This window comes from Zophobas morio, unplaced genomic scaffold (assembly GCF_036711695.1).
Source record: "Zophobas morio isolate AGI-343-1 ecotype UQ-CSIRO unplaced genomic scaffold, CSIRO_AGI_Zmor_V1 ptg000044l, whole genome shotgun sequence".
Taxonomy (NCBI): Eukaryota; Metazoa; Arthropoda; class Insecta; order Coleoptera; family Tenebrionidae; genus Zophobas; species Zophobas morio.
The window spans coordinates 4,117,605-4,133,019 of record NW_026972149.1 but is presented as its reverse complement, the minus strand read 5'-3'; the positions used below and the strand labels follow the sequence as shown (position 1 = coordinate 4,133,019).

Genomic DNA, 15,415 nt, shown 5'->3' with positions numbered 1-15,415 from the left:
TAATTTTTAACAACACCAAATTATAAAAATAACGGAAGTTTGATATACTTCCGGTTAATAAATATACTAATTTAATCACTATTATTTGTTGCAAACTAATGGTACCGTGTAATAATCGAAGATTACGTGTAATTAAATTGATATTCCAAAATTAAAACACTCAACCTGTTAATCGATTTAGTCTTTTTTTCGCCTTCTAATTTACCGAACGTCTTATATCGTGCATAATATTAAAATACTTTTTGTAATAACTTTAGTTAATAGTTGTGAATTTAGGTTCTTAATGTGCTCATATTTAGCTTATCGTTTATAGATAATTAACGAATGTTGTAAATTTTTATAGCATTGACCACAATTAATATGCAGTGATGATGAAAGTTATTATCTAATAGATGTAGTCTTTAATCTTTCTCTTCCTAATTATAGGTAGAATTAACGATTTGATGGTGCACAATACCCATTTTTTCTCTTTTTTTATTTCCTGTATAGATTTTCCTCTTTTACTGATTTTACTCCGTAACAAATAATTATAACCTTTTTGCCTGCCATTATAAGAACATTTAAAAACATATTTTAAAGTTTGAAAGTTTATCATAAACACGGTTAACCACTAGTCAAAATTATACAATAAAATTTGACAAATTATCTTACAAACTAAAGTCTGATATTGACAAATATTTTGAGGTTATGATCCGCCTGAAACATCTTTAACCAAAGTTTGATTAACCATCCCCACCATAATTCTGATGACGTCAACTCAAAAGTGTGCTAACTAAATTCTATTTAAAATGTGTACTATGCATCATATTTTCAGTTTTATTTCACGAGCGTAAGCTCGAATTGCCAATTTTAGGGTAAATTCTATTGAATTTTTATAAAATAACTTACTCTTGTATTTGTAGTTTATGATTCCGCTTTAATTACAAAAATTACAATTTTACAATTACATTACACTTTACAGCAATATAGAGGACCGTTCTAATAAATAGAACCTCCAGTGCTAATCAAAATTTATCTTCTCATGGCATGATTTATCAAAATTATTAAATAAGTGCTTAGTAAATCACTCTCACAAAACTTTTATTGTAAATATTATGACCAAAAAAATCTTTCAAAATTTAAACAAGCGAGTAGAAGTGTCTGATAAATGTATCAGCAGAAACATAATTAAGAATGAATATAATTTAAATTAATAAAAACAGACAAATAACGAAGATAAACTCACTTGTTACTAGATTTGAAAACTGTTTAAAAGATGGCAACGATTATTTCATTGTGTAGGAAGCTGTTAGTCACGTACCCTGTCACTGACAAAACTATCGATGTTCCATCATAATAATAATAATACATTTGTGTTTTCAGCTTTTATTTTTATCGCAAAAAATAAATCGACCTGATATTTCATCGTCAAAAATTCAAGATGGCGCAGAAGAAATTATTTAATGGTCGTAAATATGCAGATTAAAGCGTAAATATTCATGCTTTTATGATTTTATAAATTTTAGTTTGTTTTTATATTAAATAAACTGACAGATTGAGATAATCGAAAACGACAGAATAGTTTTTGGCGTTTCATCAAACTATTAAACTTTTTAATTTGTTAGCATCAGTTGCATAAATTCTTTTTTAGACCGGTGAAACTAAAAGTGAATTTATGTATTCTAGCAGAAACACACATAAATTTTCGAACGATTTAAATTGCGCCAATTAAATCGAAATATTCAACTTTTACTCGGTTTCGATACCGCGGTCGGGTTTTGATTACCCATAATTGTACGTAGGTACAAATTAAATACTTTTTTCTGCACTTTTACTTAATTAACGTTGACACACACATTGCGTCACTTTACCGTACGAGTGCAGTAAAATTTTTGTGGTTGTAGTTAAAAATGTGCGCATGCTCATTTCGTGGTGCTATCATTAGCTTAGCCGCGACTTTATTATAATAATTAGGTGGAGACCTCAAATTCCGCCACCTGTCTAGCTTAAAAGACCTCCATGTTGACTATATAAAAGATTACTTTACACATTCAGCTGCCTAAAATATCGCTAAGCCTCAAATTCTCTTCTCCGCTTTTGTTTCAACCCGCACATGTTATTGTTGGAAACATTTTTTGTTCCTTGGCGGCATGAAAATTACAATCTCACATTCAAACAAGTTGTTTTTCTTTTCCAATGAATGAAAAATCCACAAAAGCTGGCATTCAAGAACAATATCGTAGAGTAATACTCCGAGAATAAACGATTTTTTCAAAAACATGTTTGAATGGGGGGAGCTTCCGCCCCAGATTTTAAACAATGTTGTTTTATGGATCAGATTACGTAAACATGTTTAAAATTTTGTATTGCGAACGATTCGAGACGTGTGTCGACGTTGTTCGTGTCCCGTCGGTTGTCATTTTTGCGTGGTGTTAATAGGTAAAATATGCTATAATCGATTTTGAAACGCGATGATTTTGAGGAATGTCGCAGTAGGTGCTAACAACTCATTGTCACCGACTGCTGAAAAATAACAAATGATAGAGTTAAAATCGATGGAACTGTTAAAGAAACAGTGAAAGAGTGGGATGAGGGTGAAAAATGAGGAGAATTATAGGATCTTAAAAACGTGAAATCAAACTTTCTTGCCAAAGAATTTTCTTAAGCAGGTCTTCTTCCTTTATCATTTTATCTAATATTCGCATGTATCTCGGAGAATGAACCGCCTCATGAACTATAAAGCCACAGTTTTATATCAGGCGAGAGAAACATTTCTCAAGTACTGTTAAGTTTATGAACAACGTCTGAGAAAACATCTCGCCATTAACCTTAAATTTCACAGTATTTTAATTGAAGGTTATAGTTGGGCTCCAACTTGTCGCATGATAACCAAAATTATAATAATAATTATTATACTAAAATCACAGTGCTGTCGGTTGTAATTACACTACGCCGAAACAGTTGGCCATTTACAAAAAAAGGATGCGAAACGGTAGTTCTAAAACCGAGCTAAGACGAGTAGCACGTTAGCGCTAAGCTTACGCATTGGCTAATAAATTACAAAAAAACGAAAATAGTACGTTTGCGGCGTTTTTTCATCTCGGTTTCCTACGGCACATGCGTTTGCGACGGGTTTCAGCGTTTCATGAATCAATACATACATCATCAGGGTAACCGTGAATTAACTATCGAACTACGAAACTAACTAGTATCCCGTAAAAGACAAGTTTAACGACAAGTTTTCTATTACTAGAAATCGCACATTGTTTTCAGCATTCTGCCTTTTTCTCTGTACGATTTCGATGTTGAGTTTATGCCCACATGTAATCAGTCACTTGAGCGATATAATAACAGACATAAAATGCACGAGCAAGTTTCGGTTTGGTCTGTCGCTAACATGCCCTGATATATGATATCTGCTATATTCAGTAAAACCCTAATCACAACAAAAAACACAAACCTATTAAATCGTTTTAGCCAAATTATTTACGGTTTGGCTTACAAAATCCTGATAGCACTAATACGATAATAAAAACCGATTTTTTTATTTGAATATTGAAGTACACCTTGTATCTTTTATTGTTGTTTGATATCTACTCAAAATTTATCAAATAATCGATAAAAAAGCACCATGCGACTATTCTCGCACTGTTTGTATTGATATTATTGGATTCATTGTGTACAGTTCTCTTGTAAAGTATTCGTGTTCAATCAAGCAGATATTATGCATTTGTTTAGGACTATTGACAGTTATAGTAAGCTCCGCTATCATAGTCAGAGATAAACATTTCCACAGCGCTGAAGGCGAAAATTTTATCCACTATAAACAGTCAATATAATTGTTGCAAAATTCGTTTTTGCAGAGGGGTACGTAATAACTAATAAGTGTGCCGCCTTGTAAAAAACCCACGTATACTACAACACAAGCATGAATAAAAAAATATGAGCGACACAGTGAGATTGTCGTGTTTTTTCCATGTTTGACGAACGATTAATTTTGGCGTTTCACAGTTCGTTGAACACGAAAATGTACGTTAGCTCTCCACCACAAAATTACTCTGAACTTTGTTATTTTTAGAGTGAACGTAGTTATCCCCACCAAAACCGCCGTGACGTCATTTCAGAAATCGCATCGCTGTTATTGACGCCGACTTTGTAAAAGCAAGGTGTGAATGATTTACACATTTTTTATTGAATCACGGCTTTCGAGTCCGTAACAGTGAACAATGAAAAAGTCGCCACCATGTATAGCGTAGTTGTTGACATACTAAAAGCGTTCGTGAGGCAGGATTGGCGTGGTTTAGCTTGGTGTGCATGTTATAAAAGTGTGCTTTCGATGTTTTACAACAAACATGTTTTAACTTTGATATAACTATAAAATTTTTAAAAGTTGTAGTTGTACATTTATTGTTATGGTGAAGTGTGTATAAGTGTGTTATGTGTATCGATCGTGTCACCTTTATCCACATAATTCTAGCTATGGAATTGTTTATACAACTAATACGTGTAGTATATGTAGCCTAACGTAAACATTTGCCAATCGTATCCACTTTTATTACCTGTCACTTAGAACCATAGAAACATTATTAGCGCGATTTGTTCAGCGTTCTTCGTCAAAATATATTGAAAATCTATATCCCTTGAAAACGAATCTGAAACTTCAACCGAGAAATCGACAATTCCCATCGGAATTTCGGTCCGAGATTCCTAGTATGGATGCTTAAATCCAAGTAATAATAATAAATATAATAAAAGCGTCCAGGTGTTGTTGAGTATCTAGATCACGCGGTTGTACTGTCTCTAGGGTAGCTTTCAATTCCCTTATTCCCATTTAACCTGCCATAAGGAGTTAAGCAGGATATATTAAACACCTTACAATGTCACAAACATTGTCCGACACGTGAACTAGTTGTCTTCAGTGTTAATTTTAGAAGTTTGATGTAAACGTGCACAGTCAGTGGTTGTAAATTTTTCAAAAACTTGTACATGACGTGTCGACTACTCGTTATACTTTATTAGAAGCGATCCGATTATTGTGTCTGACGTGTGTCGCGACGTCATCGGTGTAGTGTTCTACAAATATATATTTCAACTAGTTTTAAGGGTCGTGATTTAATTTTGAAAAGTGGATGTATCTATTATTAATTTCGTGAAACTTTGTCGTTATAATGAATAATTAGTGAGATAAACGGCTTGTGTTTCTTCAGAGCGATGTTGTATTATGAGTAATTTAAATTTAATAGAATAACTGTTTACTAAATTCTTATTCAAAAACTTAGAGTAAACCGAAGTGTGTATAATATGGATAAAGCGTGTGTATTATAAAATAAAATTATGGGGGAGTAAGTAAGCTTTAACGGTGGATGCAGTGTACATACTACAACCGTATTTATAAATTATAACCTTAATAAGAACTACTTAGAGATTTTCGCAATTGTTAACAGCACATTCACAAGTTCGAATTAGTGCCCCTAACTCGATTACGATAACGTATAGGATACGGTTCCCTAATTGTCCCTCTACTCGACTACTTCAAATGGCTCTCTCGATACTAACTACACTTGCTACTTTACCTACTCTAGCTAAACTGCAATCTGCAAAAGGTTCACTTAACACACACATTCCGCTATGGTTTTCGTTAAAATTTAGAAAGGCGCCAAGTCGTTCCAAAAAACAAAATATGATACACTAAGTTAAGAAATTTATAAGAATAACTGGGGATTCTGGCAAGAATTCCCTCATTTTATTTACGGGTCTCTTTTAGGTCTACATTTCATCTTTTATCCGGTTTAAATCTACAAATAAAACGCTATTAAAGAACAAATTGAGACATGGAGAATTATCCTCCTACATGTTCTACCCCAGGACATCTTGTATGTATTTTAATAATCAGCGCAGTTCCGAACGCGTAAAAAAATCGAGAGCGGGCATAAAAGTTTGATGCACGCCGCCCCTAAATAATGTCTGTTTTGGTTGTTGATAGAATCGCAGGTTTTTACTATGCAACCGACAATTAGCGATAACGATGCAAACAAATGTTTGTGATCGCCATTTTGCGGTGCTTATCCTCGAACAATGTGCGTCAACATCAGTTTAATATCATTCCAAATTTACCAAATAATAATTCAAATATGGCGTAATTATTTTTACGACTCGGTTTTGGTCCGAATTTCCCGGTTCCCCTATTCGAACTCGTGACGTAGGAGTCGTGCGCAGTTCGGCGCTGTTCGTCGCGAGAATCCGATTTGTGAGATGTAGTTTTAGTTGAGTTCTTGCCGCCGCTGCAGTTTGATGTTGAACGGTAGAACAGCTCGACAACATCAAGTTGAACGCATCTTTGCCATCATCTGCAGTTGTGCACTGGGAACTGGAATTTTTGACATAAACACTACCTCAAATTGAGCGTATCGCCGAGTTAAATTTAAAAAAAGCCATTACATCGATGCCGTTGGTAGTTTCGTAGTGGCCGCAACTTGGTGTTAAACTTGCCCAAACTACATTTTAACTTCGCCGAGAATTGGATGGTGGCCGTAAATGGGGCTGCATTTCGCCGAGAAACCCAGTGATGGACTGTTTACTTAGGAATCGCACCAAATGGAACTTGCAGTAAAATTTTTAAATGCATACTTTCGAGTGTTTTAAGTGTTTCTCAGTGTTTTATGGTGTGCCTTGTGATTACATACAATATGTACACCAAAGTGTTTGTGTGATAAGTTGCTGAGGACTACGTTAAAGGTATGTTTACGTTTCGCCTTTGCCGGTCGTCGAGCGAATATCTCAATTCCGCCGAATTATTTAAATGCGCATTGTTGCCAACGCGACCGAAAAATACGTCAAAATTACCAATTACAAAAAGTTTTGTCGGCATCGCATTAAATAATGGGGGAACTTCTTTTAATCTCGTCATCAAAGCGGTAAAATGGCTGCCGTCGGATGTCTTTACCTTGCAGCAAAAGTGCTTTTCTTTCAACTTTCAAATCTTGGACCTATATTTTAGAAATTACGTAAAACGTTTACCGCTCGTCCATTGTTAGTTAAACTTTCGTTCTTCTCCTCGCTTAAAACAACGATCCTATTGTCAAAAAAATATGTTCAAATCACTAATGAAACTTGTATGTCATTATTTCTAGTCGTTGGGCAATTTAATGAACGTGTTCGAATCTTTTAGATGTTGGTGGTCCCTTTTGTTTGTATCCGAGAAAGCTTATAACATCATATAATTAACATTAAATATTGCAGGACATGATATTTCTTTAACTCGCATTAGAATCAACGACAGTCGCATTAATTTGAGTAATTTTTTCTGTTTCTTTTTTTTTATCGTCACGAGAGTGGGGGGAGGTATTTTTATTTGTCATAAATTCCGAGAAGCCATAAATATGAGACATGGCATGGCTGAGTATTATTTTCTTTTAGTTCTATTATTTTCTAACCGCAATTAGTTGTGTTAATATTGTCCCCCCGACGCATCTACCTGCTACAAAAAAAAGAACGAACGGAAGTTGTTTTTTTACATTCTCATTCACGATAATAATTATAGGATGCGGTAAAATTAAGGTATTTTTAATTTAATCAAAGCAATAATTTAATAGTTCTAAAATAGAAACATGTTTTATCGAGCACGAATCTACATAATGTTGCAGACGTGGTTGAGATCCTATGTGGCAACGCAGCCTCGGTGCACTCGTCACTTTATTTAATTTTTTTACATTTTTTCAGTGTAGCGCCGTCGAAAACAAAGTCGAAAGAAATTGAAATGAACGTCTAATGAATTATATATTATTATTAATTTTTTATATAACGCCAACACTCGGGTTTAATGTTTCACTTTTAAAGTATCTTACATAATTTATTAATCATCACTTTAAATATCTCAATAAGTAACGCAGCTTAGAAGAAAAGCGGACGGACGATAAAGTAAACTTCTTCCTTCCGAAACACGGCGTTATGAATTTTTTTTTATGCATAATTTTTAATTTTTTTCGCTCTCGTTTAATTCTCGAATGAGCAAAAAGACTAACATTAACCCGAGGAAGATACAGAAGTCTAACTCGGTGGATCATAAAATAAACAGTTACAAGGGGTTGAAAAAGTGTGTTTGCTTTCTTATTTATACACCAATTAAAAACCTCCCCACCGGGGAACCCGAACTCGACTGCTTAGCTGGAATATGTATGATTGAAACACGAATTGTTGCTCGGAAACAATTGCCGGTAATGGGCTCATTATTTATTTCTTTCAGTGATCGGTTGTGTAATAGAATCGCCCGTTGTGAGATTAAAACTTGTTACGGACATACTTTGCGTCGAGTCGACGCCGCCCGAGTCTCGAACGGACAAGAGGATCCCTAAGGGTTGAACTTTCTCTTTATCCACATTCTAATATGAACGTATTCGTTTCTGTTTCAGGTTTTCGTATCACCTGTCAAAAATCAGAAGTACGGTCAGAATCACCCATTGTTTGTGACATCATCAATGTTAATGGTGATTCTAAACCTACTCTATCTTTTTTCAGGCGAAGAGAAAACCTGAACTAAGAAGACGACAGCATCTCATCTTGCAACGCCAAGACGTCTGATGCGTATTTAGATACATGATTTGCTTCTCGAACTTTCGCAACCTGTTGAAGATGGCGTGATACGAAAGTACGAAACGAACGGAAGGAAAAATGAGTAGATGCGAAACGGAGAAGAACGCAAAATGCATATTAAATTTCTGGGGAAAAATTCGGCACTAGTAGTACCTCCCTCGCACCTGAAGCACAATCTAGTACAATGTCTCACATGTTTTGTAAAAGTTGATTATCCAATGGTTCCAAGTTGACTAGTATAGAATTTGTCAGTACTATGAGTACCGCTGTATTGACCGAACTAGAAAGTAAAACGAATAGCGAACCTCTGTGTTGTACAAAATTTTAAACCAAAAGCCAAAGCCAACTTGTTTTAGTATAGTTTTGCTGATTACGCCTCTAGTAGTACCACCAATAGACAGATGAACGGAAAACCGGAGAACCTCAACTCCGGTCCAGGTCGGGCGTTCACTAATTCCAATTGTTTTACAAAAATCAAAATTCCACTACAATCAGTTGACTACTTATACTAAACCAAGTTGACTAGTATAGAGGGACAGCGCAAGCGCACCTCAATTCTGAGCAAAGTAGTTGTCAGTACTATGAGTACCGCTCTCTTGACTGAACTATTTTAAATGCAAGTTTATACCAAGAAGAGCCAAAGTCAACTTGTTTTAGTATAGTTTTGGTGATTACGTCTCTAGTAGTACCACCAACAGACAGATGAACGGAAAGCCGGAGGACCTCAACTCCGGTCCAGGTCGGGCGTTCACTAATCCGATACCTTAATACGGTCTTATTTATAGTCGACGTTTGTTTCTATTTGCATGTATTTTTAAAATTGGAGTTAAGGCAAAGGATTGAGGCACTCCAGGTATCAGTGTATTAACGGGAAATAAAAAGTAGATCTGCGGTGGCGCGTTAGTCACACAAGAGAAGTAAAATCACTCACGTCGAAAGTATTTTTGTTGAAACAGTTTATTAATCGACCGTCCAGGTGTATAAATTTCGATAGCATTTTATAACTTTTATTGTTTTGTTTGGCATAATTACCATTAAATGTGGTTAGAGCCGACTCTCCTCTTCTATTTCAAAAGCAGAACGCCGCCGTGCACGTATAAATAACACAGCAGACATCCGAGAACATTCTCAATTATTACTACTGTTAAATGCACTTTTATAAATTATTCCGGCGAAGAATCCTCCTACCGAAATTAAAAGCAACGCAGACCGACCTCTTCACATGATGGAAATCGCGAAGCCGGCACCCGACCACAAAACGGTCGGAATTCTACCTATGTGGAGTGCCCCCCTCCCCCCACCCTTCCCCCCCAAAAAGAAAACAGCCGGCGGATTTCGGGGGAAAAACAAGACGCGACCACCGAATAAATTCGTAGCGAGCGGCACAGGATCAAATACGATTAGAAAATTAGATCGTGGCGGAGCATCGGGGAAAATCACGCGAAAATTAATGACGTCACAGTCGAGTGGGCGGATTTTCTTTATTATTTTTAGGCGAGTCGCGGGCGTGCTTCAGATCGCGAATTTGTTCCTTTGTCTGTCTTTTTTTACAAGTATTTATTATTTATGTCTCGGCCGTTCTCCTTGTTTCTCTTGTGGCCGGTTTGTCGTAAACGTATTTTCACGTGCTCAGGACGTTCAATAATGTCCTAGGGTGGCGGCGTTTCCGACGAACGGTTTCCCCAAAATTCCCCAAGGAAAAACAATTATTGTCGCTTTTATAATTTGGCAGGTTGTAATTTTTGCGTTTTATTAAGAAGATGAGCGTTCTCGGGCTCTCCGGGATAAATAAGGAGGAAGCCGCTGCGAAAATAATAATAACGTATGTCTTTCTCGCTGGAGAAAGTCGGCTCGCGATAATTATTTCGAAATTCGCCCATAATGGTAATAGTAATGGTAAGCGGCAGGTGAAGTTTGGAATGATCATTCTTCATTCTGGTGTCAGTATTGTGCGGGTGCGAGAGAGATAGGAGATCGCGTTTTAGTATATACTAAATCAGCGATAATCCCGTCTTTACTGAATTATTAACAATTGTGTGAGCAAGGCAGTTTTGTGGTCGGTTTTGTAGAGTGTCAATAAATCGTATGATTCGAATTGTGTGGGTTTGATATAATTTTAACAGCTCGTTCGTACAAATTAGTGTGAATTTGTGTGCCGGCCCGAGAAATATAATATGGTGATCCGGTGCTAGGCGCTTATATTCCATTGCACAATCTGTCCATGTTAATACGTGCCATTAACAATGTCTCCATTGAACTATTGATGATATTACAAAAAGAATTGTTTCGCAAACGAACAATAACTTCTTTCATGTGCATCGTGTGGGCTTGGGACCGTTTTAATAACTTATTCCGGCAAAGTTAGTATTAATTAAAAAGAAATTAAGACTGCTTATACAATGTTAAGCTGCGCTGATGTATGACACGATTTGACATATGTTCTCGAAATTGCCTTTTTCAGCGAAATTCCTCGTAGGTGCTTGCTGGAGAAATCGGTTACCCAGTACTGGTTGCTAATAACGCCGGAAAGAGCAACAGCACGCCTTGTCGATATTAATAATTCAGCATTAACAACGTCTCGACTCTTCACTCAAATCTGACGATTTTAGTACAAGGCTCTTGACAATAACTTTCTTCCACGAAAATGCGTAGGCTTAAAGTTGTTTTGTATTAAATGAGCGTTAATTAAGGCACGGCTAACATTTTTCTCTCAGCTTTCTTTTTTTTTTCCTAAAGAGCGCAATAAACAAATTGTTGAAAATCGCTATGTATCAGTTTTCCTGTCAAATAAATCATCACTGGCGAATACCTCAACTATTGCACAACTAGTTTTATAATAAATCATCAATATCGGTGTCACCTGTTCCACTAATAATTCCGTAAAGCCCGCAATTACAAGGTGGCAGGTTTTCGCGAGCTTTCCTCGATGCCTGAAATTAAAAGATGGTCTTGCGTTGACTTGCTTTTGATGCAAATTTAATTTTTATCGTGATGGAAAGTGGATTGGTAAAACAGGTGGTAATGTCGTTGGGCTGGTATTCAGGTCTACGCGCACCGAAACCTCGCCGCAGATCAAAGGACAATTTGAATAAATAAACACAAAATAAATCGTAAGTAAACAAGTTTGGTGCTTTTAATGTGTAGTAATAGTGCGCTATTATATATCCTACATGAAAATTGCAGTGTTGGTGGTAGCAATTTATTTCATATAAAATGCATAAGCGGAAGTGATCCCATAATTGCAATTTGTAGAAAATATCGTTTAATCTAGTTTGTCTGTTTCACTCGCGACAAGCGTTATCGCTATTTTCCTTAAATTACGAGTGCTTATAAATGCTTTTCAGTTTAGTTGCACCTCTGCCACTACACGTGGTAGACATCAATTCCGACAAAAAAAAATGCATGATTGAACTCTCTATACTGTATATTTGTCTTTTTTAATTAAAATTTATTCAATGGAGTTCGAAAGACAATGGGTGAATACAATTAGTCATATTAACGAAACTTATTAAATAATTTTTAGATGACGTATCAAATTTGTGGGGGGGGGGATAAATTTTAGTCGCGTTGGTCATTCGTCAGAATGTCGGTATTTCGATACTTCTTAGCTTACGCTCGGGAAATAAAAGACGAGACAGAGCCATATGGTTACATAAACAATGTGTCCATAAATTCCGGTATATCTAAATTCGATAAAGAACGCTGGAACAGTCGATTTAGTTTTTATTCGGCCCACATTCTAGGAGCACCTTCGAAATTTTTTGGTTGATGACGTCACAATTATGTTGGAGGGTTTTTGTCGAGTTGTATTTTTTGTTGATTTGGTATAGTTCGTGTGTGCAAAGGAGCACCATTTTGAAGAATTACGCGTGTTTGTGTAGATGGAATACCGTTTGTTGCGTACCGTAGTAAACCATAAATGTCCAGGCGCGGATCCAGGGGGGGGGCAATGGGTGCAATTGCCCCCCCCCTGACACACGACCGAGGTACTTTATTTTGACCAATTTCAAAATTTTGAAATCATATTTCATTTTGTAAATACAGTACAACCTCTATAATCCGAACTCACGATTGTCTCAACATCCAGTAATCCGAACAGAGGCTATTTGAAGTCGATGCCTCTTTAATCCGAACAAAAACTTTGCAATCCGATCTGAACTTGAAAACATGCATCTACTTCCAAAAATGACGCAAGATCTTTCTGCATATGTTGTATGGAATATTTTGAAATTTTTAAAAATTGCGATATTTCAAAGCACTGAATTAATTAACTAATTCTGGAAAAACGGATGAAGTTATCGGAGATCCAAAATCTACAAGAGAAAGTATTTGGTTAAATTTCGAAAATCGTCGAAAATGGGTCGAAATTTGCATGAGAAAAATTTCATTTTCGAAAAAATTTCCTAAAAATTCTGAAAAAATTCAGAGATATATATCCCGACGTGCTGATTCCAAAAATATACCATGTTTATGGTAACGGAGCAATATTTTCGGAAAATTCGCTGTGAAATTCGAATTTTTCAAAATTTTTAAAAATTGCGATATTTCAACGATTCTGGAAAAATGGTTATCGAAGAAATGAAGCCAGAAGTGACTTCTGAGGTCCAAAATCTACAAGAAAATATTTAGTTAAATTTCGAAAATCGTCGAGAGTGGGTCGAAATTTGCATAATGGAGGTAATACGAATACATAATGGAAAATTTCATTTTTGAAAAATTCATCTAAAAATTCTGAAAAATTTCAGGGTATAGATCCCGGGGTGTTTATTCCAAAAGATAGCGTGTTTATGGTCACAGAGTAATATTTTTTTAGAATGTATCTATTATTATCCATTGTTGCTTAAGAATTCTTTAAATTTTGTTTAATAAAATTTTGGTTTATTTCTTGAAGTTTGTTTTCAGTTGTGTATGAAGTTGTTATTCAATTCCCTTTCAGATTTTTGGGAAAATTGTTCATCCGAACAAATCGTTAATCCGAACACACCTTTTTCCCAATTAATTAGGATTATTACTGTACACTATACGTGTAATGAAAAGAACCAAATGTCACCCATGTTATGTGAAAAAGAGTATACTAGATAAAATTTTATAATTTTTTTTGTTTAAAACGAATTTCTGGTAGATAGGTAAAATTGCACAAAAGTTGCCCCCCCCTGAACGAAATCCTGTATCCGCGCCTGTAAATGTCAATTATAATAATATAGTTTTCTTCGATGTCGGTGTGGAGCTCATTTGCCAACTGTTGTTCTAGGCTTGGTGGTTATATCGTGGAACGGTGTTAACGCGATTTGTTCGATTTTGATGGTACACGGCAACATCTGTCGCCCTTTTTGGTTCTTTTATCAAGCTTCGTGCATATTTTATTTTGAGCGATTCTATTATATAATATCGAAGTTTCGCGCTTAAAGGTAAAAATTCGCTTTCATCTCGAGAATGAGCATCAAATTTAGCGCCTGTTTGGTAAATCAAAATCATATATACGACGGAATCGATGTATAGGCTTCGAGATGAAATATCTCGCGTTATTTGTTATTGGTGCCGGGGAACGGATGACTAAAATTTGAAGGTGGCGGAGGTAAATGACGGTCGTAACACATAGATAGTGATTTTATTATTGTTATTGAGTCGATTTCGCAAAGTATAAGCGGTATTTATGCGCGCGTGTAACAAAGCAACAAAAGCAAAATGGTGAAATTTTATCATTGATTTCTCCTTCAGTGATTTGAATGTATACTAATATCATCTTTCGAATGACTTAGCATAACTTAAACGTGCATATCTAAGCAAGAATCGATTTTTGAGGCGTTTTCTTACGACGGCGATTATAGATGTTGTGAAAGGCGAATTCCTTGCAGCGCATTGATATCAAATTAATCTTCAATAGATGTATTGGTTGCAGCCAGTAGCGCCGCTATTGCTGCAGCGTTTAAAGGAAAAATGGACGTTTTCAATTTTATCAGTTTGGCAACGCTCGCTGCAATCGCTCACTTCTCGCACAAATAAAATCATCCCGAGCTCGCATCCGAACAGTCATTGTGAAAAATCGCACAAAAGGCCACAATGATTTATTAATTTCACCGAATATCTCACAGCGTCAAATATAACATCAAGTGGCTAAATCGCTCGTTGTATTCTTGTTGTCGCGAAACGTCGAACCGTGTAGAAAGTAGAGTCCGCCAAATAATGAACCACAAGCAATCGGAACAAAGGTTCTATGAAATAGACAAGCGTTGTAAATCATCGCACAATCGTGAGCGTTTATTGGGGTCAATGTTCACTATTTAGCGAACTCTACTTTACTAAGTTGCATCGTCGGAGTGAAACTTTCGACGAATCGTGAGGTTGGCCATAAATCGCCGAGATTTTTCCAGCTCGTCTCAATAATACCTGCATATTTGTATGTTGCTATGTGCAGTCAACGGAACAAATGAGTAGACTGCGAGGCAGGAAAGGCAGCCGTGAAATTTCCGAAGTGACAAAGCATCTCTTGTTAGACAAAAGGGTGCAAAGTGCGTCTCAAAAATGAACTAGGGTATGGAAATTTTGATTTGGACGTTTCTTTCGCTAAGAAGCTAAAGGTGGTTCGAATAATGGGGGCTTTGGAACGAGAGCCCCTGATTAAAAAAGTAATATTTCAAGTTAATGCGGCTTAGCCTTTGTCGAGGTGCATTATGTATCGGATGCAGTTTCTGAGGGGTTGTAATAAAACGGAGCAAGTTGGTTCTTTCACGAAGGAGCATTAGCGAGGACGGTACGAGCTCTTAGCGTTATGGATAAGGATTTTAAGATTTTATATGAAAACGATCAGTATGATAAAAGGGAACGACACAAATTCGAGTCACAGACA

General features: G+C 36.1%; 1 protein-coding gene and 1 long non-coding RNA gene across 6 annotated transcripts in view; one reads left to right on the top strand and one right to left on the bottom strand.

The window, feature by feature from the left end:
* Positions 1 to 15,415, bottom strand: part of LOC135141801 (uncharacterized) — a 167,521-nt gene that overhangs the window by 51,446 nt on the left and 100,660 nt on the right. The gene's annotated exons all lie outside the window — the stretch shown is intronic.
* LOC135141800 (latrophilin Cirl) overlaps positions 6,255 to 15,415 on the top strand; it is a 112,428-nt gene continuing 103,267 nt past the window's right edge. For all 5 annotated transcript variants that reach the window (XM_064073252.1, XM_064073250.1, XM_064073253.1 and 2 more), the window contains exon 1: positions 6,255 to 6,714. The gene's annotated coding sequence lies outside the window, so the exon portion shown is untranslated. The remainder of the gene's footprint in view (positions 6,715 to 15,415) is intronic.